The sequence below is a fragment of the Astyanax mexicanus genome, chromosome 24, assembly GCF_023375975.1.
Source record: "Astyanax mexicanus isolate ESR-SI-001 chromosome 24, AstMex3_surface, whole genome shotgun sequence".
In the NCBI taxonomy this organism is placed as follows: domain Eukaryota; kingdom Metazoa; phylum Chordata; class Actinopteri; order Characiformes; family Acestrorhamphidae; genus Astyanax; species Astyanax mexicanus.
In genome coordinates this window covers 9030093-9039929 of record NC_064431.1, presented here as the reverse complement: position 1 = coordinate 9039929, position 9837 = coordinate 9030093, and the positions used below count along the sequence as shown (strand labels likewise).

The window sequence follows — 9837 nt, the reverse complement described above, 5'->3', positions numbered from 1 at the left end:
AAACCTCCCACACTAAAATAACAGGTGTTTCAGTTTCATTGTCCAACCGTTGTATTTTGTATAATAGTTAGATATAACACCAAAAAAAAAAAAAAAAAATACATACATACATACATACATAAATAATTAAATAATAATAAAATATATATAAGGGTACAGTTTAGACAACTTAAAGTTACTTAAAAATATTAAGGCAACTCAATTCCTAAAATTATTGAAGTAAATTCAATTTATCCAAGCTTACACTGAAGTTGGATTAAGGAGTTACCTCACATTACCTCAAAAGATGAGGTAAGCCACAACATCACTATGCTCATCCTCACTCTGTCAACTAAAATCAGCTAAATTTCCATTGTAATGCTGACTACATCAGCATTATACAGCATGTTTTAAAAGAAGAGTAATAGCATACCAAAATATAACCTGTCTCAAAGCTCCAGCAAATGAAGTAATGGATTTTGTTATAAAACACCTTGAATATTTCAGCAAAAGAAAAAAGCAAGATATTCAGACATGAGAATAAAGGGTACAATCTTCAGAAATGTATGAATAGTGTGTCTGGACACTGATAGTAGCTCAGCAGTGCAATAAAAGCTAAAAGCTGCACATCACTAAAGAAGAGCTCATACTGCCATCAGATATCTCACATCTCATTTACAAAAATGTTTCTCTAAAGAGCCATCAGCTGCACCATTTTCTTAAGGCAGTGGTTTTCAGACCAATTCACACAGCTCCCCAGACACTCCATGTTTTTACTGTGTGTGGTAAAATCTGGGCTAATAACTGGACTGTCTGAAGTTAAATGAGGATTGGTTTGAGAACCATCATTTTAAGGGAACTAGGAGTATTTTGGGAACACTTTCAGTGAATGTCATGTCTGTGTTGTGCTTGTATAAGTGAATCAGATGCAGCAGTGCTGCTGGAGTTTTTAAACAGTGTCACTTCTGCACTGAGAATACACCGCCAGCAGCATCCTGTGGGCTGCGTCCTGTGGGCAATAATGAATGATTAGAAAATGACCAACACAACAGATTCAGTTGGTTCTTCTGAAGACCATGGGAAGACCAAAAGCAAGTTCCCTTATTAAGGTCAGTCTCAATGTTCTGTCCTTTTAACTAAATACATTCTTAGATGTTATTTTTATTTTTTTTTAAATGCACATTTGGGGAAAATCACTAGAATTTGCTTAGTGTCCTCATAAAAATCCGAATAGCGCAATTTAGCTATTTTTCCTGTTTTTGCTAATTCTTTGCTAAAAACTCAGTCTTGATATTGTCAGTCCTATTACTCATAACATAAAAAGTAACAGGACTGAGTTCCAGTAACAGGAGTAAGTGCCAGTAACAGGAGTGAGTTCCAGTAACAGGAGTAAGTGCCAGTAACAGGAGTAAGTGCCAGTAACAGGAGTGAGTTCCAGTAACAGGAGTAAGTGCCAGCAACAGGAGTGAGTTCCAGTAACAGGAGTGAGTATTGTCCCCTGGTTAATTGATTTATTAATGTGAATATTAGTTAATGTAAACCACTTTTTTCCAATTCTGTTTGTTTCATCATTTATCCATTTGTTTAATAAAGTGCATGATAATAATTTTGATCAATTTCGTGTTTGGTTAATCTTCTTGATAAGATTAAAATAACTTTGCATTTAAAAAAAATATACAGTGTGCATGCATACATAGTGATTGTCATAAATATCAATTATTTGAACATGCAGTCAACCATTCTATTTAAATAAAAACTTTCTTGAGAGAAAATCAAAGGAATTAGTGGACTTGCTTTTAAACATGCTTTTTAAATGTCACATATGTTTTGGTATCAGGACTGAGAAAAATGTAAACATCTTCTTACAAGCTTAAGACTCTATTTCTTATTTCCACCTGTTTACATATTAATATTTGGACTATTATGAAATGCAGCGATTTTTGAAACAAACATTAAAGTTCCATTTTAAACTTTTGAGAACCCCAAGTATGAGTTGAAAGGTGGTGGATGTTCTTTGTGTATGACTCGTTGGACTGAGAGAGAGAGAGAGAGAGAGAGAGAGAGAGACAGAGAGAGACAGAGAGAGACAGATAGAGAAAGAAAGTTAGTAAGTGAAAGAAAGATAGAGAGAGAGTGGAGACCCCTCACCCAGCCGGAATTGAGATTTTGTGCGTGAAGGCAGATGAAAGCACACAAACGTGAAGATTCTTGTAATGACAGGAGAGGATAATTTTGCCACACAATAAAAGCCCTGAACCAAAGAATATGAAAAGCCTCTCCAGTGGGGGACTTGGTGACAGCTTGTCTCCTCCTGTTGTAATTGGCAGCATTATTATACAGACAAGAGGCCTGGAAATAGAAATAACCCCAGTAAACAGATAGAACCTTAAGGATTCAAGGAGATTTTATTGTCATTCGCATCTTATGTGGTACATGAGGTGGAACGAAATTGTGATCTCACGATCCAGTTTACACCCAGGAGCTGTTATTAAATAGATATATAGATAAAAGTACAATAAAGGAATACAATAAAAATAGAATATACAAAATAGTTAAAGATAAATACCCCAAATGAAATAAATAGAAAGAGTAGACAGGTTGCAGCAACAAGTCCAGAGTGCGAATGTGCTATAGCAGCATGAAATGAATTAGAGCAGTAGAAAATAAAGTGTCTCAGTGCGGGTAAAGTGACCGTGTTTGTACAGTAATTGTCCTTGTGTGTCAGTGCAGTGTGTTGTTAAGTGGAGTTTAAGAGTCTTACAGCTTCCGGAATGAAGCTGTTTCTCAGTCTGGTTGTTTTGCACTTGATGCTCCGCAGCCTCCGTCCTGAGGGAAGCAGGACAAAAAGTGCATGTGCTGGGTGGGTGGGATCCTTCCTGATGCAGGTGGCCCTCTTCCTGCATCTGGAGGTGTAGATGTCCATGGTGCTGGGGAAGCTGACTCCAACAATCCTCTGTGCAGCCTTCACCACCCTCTGCAGAGCTTTCCTGTCTGCAGCAGAGCAGCTTCCATGCCACACGTTGATGCTGGAGCACACGACGCTCTCCACCACACATCTGTAGAAGGAGGTGAGGACTGCGCTCCCTAGTCCAGCTCGTCTCAGCCTCCTGAGGAAGTAGAGCCGCTGATGTGCCTTCCTGACCAGAGTGGAAGTGTTGTTGCTCCAGGTGAGGTTGCTGCTCAGGTGCACCCCTAAGTACCTGTAGCTGTCGACCACTTCCACCGCAGATCCTCCAATGTGCAGGGGGAGGTGGGCATGCTGGCCTCTTCTGAAGTCCACAATCATCTCCTTCGTCTTCTTTACGTTGATGCAGAGGTTGTTCTCTCTGCGCCAACCCTCCAGGTGTTCCACCTCCTGCCTGTAGCTGGACTCATCTCTGTTTGTGATGCATCCAACCACTGCTGTGTCGTCTGCAAACTTCACAATATGACAGCCTGGATGGAGAGGTGAGCAGTCATATGTGAGCAGTGTGAACAGGAGGGGGCTCAGCACACAGCCCTGAGGGGAGCCAGTGCTGAGGATTATAGTAGGGGAGGAGATGTTGTGAATTCTCACAGACTGCGGCCTGTTGGTCAGGAAGTCTAGGACCCAGTTGCACAGCGAAGAGCTCAGTCCTAGTGAGGAGAGTTTATTTATCAGGGTCTGTGGAATCATGGTGTTGAAAGCGGATGTGAAGTCCACAAAGAGCATACGGACGTAGGAATCCTTCTGCTCCAGGTGGGTGAGGGCAGTGTGGACCACGGAGGAGATGGCATCCTCTGTGGATCGGTTCTTCCTGTATGCATACTGGTGTGGATCCACAGTGACGTTGATGGTGGCTTTGATGTGGGTCTGAACCAGTCTTTCAAAGCACTTTGTGACTATCGGAGTGAGGGCCACTGGCCGGTAGTCATTCAGACCTTACTGCTGCTATTAACCCTGACATCCTCACAAGATGCTGAAAATTGACCCGCCTTGAACTGTGGGAATACTTGACATGTCTCATTTGATGACAAAGCAAAATCAGGTTTGAATGGTGCTTTGTAGATTTATATGGGTGTAATTTTTGATGGTTCAGTCTGAGGGTGGCAGTGCAATTTAGATTCATTGATTGTGAAATGTTCTAATCAATAGAAAGAGTCCAATGGATGAAAGAGCAGTCAATAAGGAATACAGAATAAAGAATGTTTGTGTGTTTGGGCAGCGGTAGCTCAGGAGTACAGAGGACACAGTTATGCAGGTTGCCACTGTAGGGCCTGGTGCTTACTGTACTGAAAGTCACTAAGTGTGTGTGTGTGTGTTTACTAGTGTGTATTTGTGTGTTAACTACACATATGAGTAAAAAACTGAGGCCATCTATTCATCTATCCATCATACTTCATCCATAGTACAGTATCTTGTCTTAATAATGCCAATCTATTAATGTATTATATTATTATAAAAGTTGTAAAGTACTTTTAAAACGTGCATTGTGGTGCAGTCTTCCTTTACCGTGGATGAAGCTGGTGATATCTGCAATTTTATCTTTTATCTTTTCGGGCCTTCATTTTTAATTATGTGTTTCTTTGATTTAAAGGCACACTGTACCATAATTCATTTAAATAATGTGTTTCTTACTGTTTAAGGTGATTAAATGAGTCATTACATGGCGAACAAAGGTTCTCTTGGCCACCATTGTGGTCTGTAAGGAAAAACACATTTACCAGTTTTACATTTACAAGTCTTGGACATTGCAGTCAGTCTTGTTTAATGGCAAATTGCTAAACATTCAGCAGAAAGTTACTTCAGTTCTAAAATATCCTCTATATTTCCAAAAATGTATGAATTTAGGAAAATTAATGATCTTGAAAATGCATTGTTACAGTAACTAATTTTGCTAATTAATAAAAGAACAAATAACGCACTGTAGACTGGTGCTAGAGTTCTGATCTTCCAAAATGAAGACCAGAGTAAAGACATGTACAGACATCAAAAGCAAAACTTACCATACCTAATCAGCACAGTAACATCATTTATATATCAAACTTCAGCTATCAGTTCATCTCAGAAATAAGATGATAGCTAGCAATGAGCCACTAGCTGCATCCAGGTGTTCTGAGGTCAACAACTAAAGACTGGATTGAACTAAAGCCAGAATCCACATATAGTTTTAAACCCCAGAACCTACTACTCCATACATCTGTTATCAAACCCCAGAACCTACTAATCTAACCAGCACAGCACCATCCATCTGTTATCAAACTCCAGAACCTACTAATCTAACCAGCACAGCTCCATACATCTGTTATCAAACCCCAGAACATACTAATCTAACCAGCACAGCACCATCCATCTGTTATCAAACCCCAGAACCTCCTAATCTAACCAGCACAGCACCATCCATCTGTTATCAAACCCCAGAACCTACTAATCTAACCAGCACAGCACCATCCATCTATTATTAAACCCCAGAACCTACTAATCTAACCAGCACAGCACCATCCATCTGTTATCAAACCCCAGAACCTCCTAATCTAACTAGCACAGCACCATCCATTTGTTATCAAACCCCAGAACCTACTAATCTAACCAGCACAGCACCATCCATCTGTTATCAAACCCCAGAACCTACTAATCTAACTAGCACAGCACCATCCATCTGTTATCAAACCCCAGAACCTACTAATCTAACCAGCACAGCACCATCCATCTGTTATCAAACCCCAGAACCTCCTAATCTAACCAGCACAGCACCATCCATCTGTTATGAAACCCCAGAATTTACTAATCTAACCAGCACAGCACCATCCATCTGTTATCAAACCCCAGAATTTACTAATCTAACCAGCACAGCTCCATCCATCTGTTATCAAACCCCAGAATTTACTAATCTAACCAGCACAGCAACATCCATCTGTTATCAAACCCCAAAACCTACTAATCTAACCAGCACAACTCCATCCATCTGTTATCAAACCCCAGAACCTACTAATCTAACCAGCACAGCTCCATCCATCTGTTATCAAACACATGGAATTTCCTGTAAAATCTGCATTTATTATGTTTTTATCTGCCTGAGCGGAGCTTCTGTTAACGTTTTTATGCAGAGTGCCATATTTTACAGAGCTATAAATATGAAAATCAATAAAAAGCACACGTGGGAGCAATTAGCAATTGGAGCAGATGTCATCTTTTTTTTTTTTTGCTTAATTTGGGAGATTTTTTGTGACAAATGTCAAATAATATTGGAGCAGAAGTTTAAAACACAATTGTGTGAGATTGCACTTATGTAAATGTGGATGCTTATGAGTCATTCCACCATACCATGTTTTGTTTTGTGCAGCTCTTTAAACACTCAAAATAAAATAAAAATGTAAATTATGTTTTAATAAGAAAATATAAAAAATATATATATATTAATTTAACTGGTGTGTCAATAAAAATAAAACGTGTTTTGTGTCTACAGCATGTATGTTTAAATTTCAAACACAAACACTGGGTTACAATTAATGCTCACTCAGTCGAAAAAAAATCAAATTACTTCGAACACTCTATGATTGAATTAAATCAGATTTGATTTTATTTGATTTGATAAAGATGCAGCTATATTAAATTGGTCTCGTTTTGTAAGATATATACAGTATTTACACCATTTTTTCCTGACTGATGATCTTTACAGGGAGCTTTTAAATCTATGACAGCTATTAATTCATTTATTCATTTTAGCTCCTCAGCTAAAGTTTATTGGTATTGTACAGTTTCACATACCTTGATGATGAATGCGTTTTTTGTGATTCATTTAGATTAACTAATCATAGAGCATATAGTTAATTAGATAAAATTCTAACAATTATGCTGCAGACAGAAAGGCATAAGAATATTTTGATCAAATTTTAGAAGTGCCAAATATACAATTGCTCTGAGATCAGAGATTTACACTACTGCAGTTATAAGACCAGAGATTTACATATATATATATATATATATATATATATATATATATATATATATATATATATATATATATATATATATATATATATAATTTTATTTGTACTTTTTTATTTATTATTATTATTTTTTAAAAGAGCTAGAAAAAATTGGGAAAAACATGGTATGGTTTGATGGCTCATAAACAGAAAATTTCAGTGCAATCTCACACGATTGTTTTAAACCCCTACACTTTAGTGGGCTAAGCTGCTCCACTATTTTATGGCATTTGTCACAAAAGCAAAATGAAAAAAGATGACATCTGCTCCATAATTGCCAATTGTTCCCAAATGTGCTTTTTAATTGATTTTCATATTTATAGCTCTGTAAAATATGGCACTCAGCATAAAAAACGTTAACAGAAGCTCCGCTCAGGCAGATAAAAACTCAAATAAATGCAGATTTTACAGGAGAGCCCCCAGTTCCATCCCTAAACACTGCCTTTTACTTCAGTGTGTCAGGAGCAGGATCACAAAGCTCTTTCAGGAATCTTGAAGAATCTTCCTGTACACAAACCTATAAGCCCTCTGCTGTAGCTTCTCCAGGCTGATTCACAGCACCTGGCAGCAGGGACTGTAGCTTCTTCCTCGCCAGTTTGGAGCACTCGTCAACCTGTCCTTTATTCCCAAATGGTTCACTCTGATTCTAATGTGTCAGGAAAGGGCTCAAGTGGCTTTAAATCTACAGTTCTCTTCCTGTATCTTAAGCAATGAGCTCACTGCTAACCTCCCCCAAAGCTTGCCCAAAGCACCTAACAGCAGGAAGCTCCAGCTCAGCCACACACACACAAAAATAATGGAACTATAAAGTGAGCAATCCTGTATTAGAACCACTTTTGAGTTCATTAAGGCCAAAAATATGGTTTCAAAAACATTGTAGGAAATGTTTTCTTTTCCTTCATTTCCTTCTTCCCCTCCTTCATTCCTCTATCCCATTATTTCCCTTTGACCTCCTTTAGGCCCTATCTAAAGGTGTTTTTACCTTCTATTATCTTTGTACTTCACTATTGTAAGTCTCTTTGGACAAAAGCGTCTAATGTAATGTAATGTAATGTAAAAGGTCGGTGAGTGTGAGTAACCTTGTTCACTTTTACATTGGTAAAGATGAATGTTCCATCAATGGTTTTCCAATACAGACCTTGAATTACATATTTTTGGAACAAAATGCTCGTGCACTATTGCATACCTACACTGTAAAGTGTAACGTCATTACTTTCTCAAAACATATTAATAAACTTTACTTATTTCATAAAATCCTAATGATTTAACTAAGTGTAATTTTATTAAAGTTATATATGTTTTATGAAGGATTTTTGTTAATAAATAAATACACTTGAGTAAACTGCATAGTGCAGGGGAGCAGTGTAGGAGCACCCTTCACACATTGTATTCAGCACTTGAACTTGAAATAGTATATTTATTATATTTAGTATATTAGAATATTTAAATTATTTAACTTAAATGCTTATTCACACTTCGTTACTCACACTCAATTACATATATATATATATATATATATATATATATATATATATATATATATATATATATATATATATATATATATATATATATATATATATATATATATGTTTATGTAAATAATGTAGCACTATTTTAATCCATACATCTTCCCTATTGGCATCATGGGCGTGGTAGTGGGGGGAAAAGTGGACCTGACTACCCAGGGCCCGAGTAGGGAGAGGGGCCCATGAAAATCCTGATTTTTTTTTCGCTCACTTTCCTTTGTTTACTGGCATGGATAGGGGCCCATTAACATAGAGGGTGTACAGGGCCCAGAATTTGCTGCTACGCCCCTGATTGGCATCATTTATTTACATAATGGGTGTGTACCCCGCCACTAACTCACCATCAGTGTGTGGTCTTGCCCACCAGGGCTACCTCCCCTGGAGGGTTAGCTGTATGGTATGTAATGGTTTATTGTCTGGTTGCAGTGTTGTTGGTTATAAATGCAAGTTATCATGTTGTTTAAAATCAGTATAGCTTATCTAAGTTAATTAAGTAAAGAAAGAAAAAAAATGTTTTTAAGAATGTTTAAATAGTACTCTTAGCGAAATACCCATAACACTGGCTTAGCCTGGTCAGTGTAACCTAACAATGCTGTAGTTAAGTGGACCTTAAATGTCTTGGAAAATGTGTATATCTCTACATCTCTACACCCAATGTACTGTATGTCTCAAACTGCAAGCTCTCTATCAGTAATTCTAAGCCTGAATGGTAATTCTAAGCCTCACCTATGTGCAGATAACAGCTGCCAACCCGTGTAGAGCAGCTGTCATCCTGTACAGAGTAACTACATGCCAGTTTTGACAAGCCTTATAAATACCTAAAATCAATTCATTAAAGCATCCGAGCAGCCAGTGGCTCCATTCTCTCCCAAGCCCTGAAACCAGTCTGCCCAGGGTTAAAAACCTGCAGAGCTACAGTTACCAGCTACAGTTCTGATTCAGTGGCTTTACCCGCCCATGGGATGTCCACAGATAGGAAAACTGGCCTGGCACAAGTTCTCTGCTCAAGCATTCAGCTCACCATATGCCTATGTTTAGTCTGCAAGTTCCCAAGACAACTATGAACGCTGTTCTGCTGGGGCTGGAATAAAAACTAGCACATGGCCAGAAAAGAAGCTGGAATAGATTTAAACATGACCTTAAAGATGAATATATTACAAAAATGTGTTAAAAATAGATCATCTACGCCTGTATCCATGAAACGTCTCCTAGAAGGCGGAGAGTCGAGTGCTGATCTTGGACCAGTTTCCTCTCTTATTTATGATGACCTTATTGGCCAACACGGCTGTGAGAAGCTTTATGTGCTTAAATATGCTGCTTCAGCCTGTTATGTAGGACATGCTTGCTCTGGCAATTTTGTTGTGAAACTTGAGGTCAACTA

General features: G+C 38.0%; 1 long non-coding RNA gene across 1 annotated transcript; it reads right to left on the bottom strand.

The window, feature by feature from the left end:
• Positions 1-5136: 5136 nt before the first annotated feature.
• Positions 5137-5862, bottom strand: LOC125787450 (uncharacterized). Its single transcript, XR_007429340.1, has 4 exons — positions 5618-5862; positions 5516-5566; positions 5414-5464; positions 5137-5311 (listed from the first exon to the last, which is right to left on the bottom strand). It is a non-coding gene; the product is annotated as an uncharacterized LOC125787450 (long non-coding RNA).
• Positions 5863-9837: the final 3975 nt, after the last annotated feature.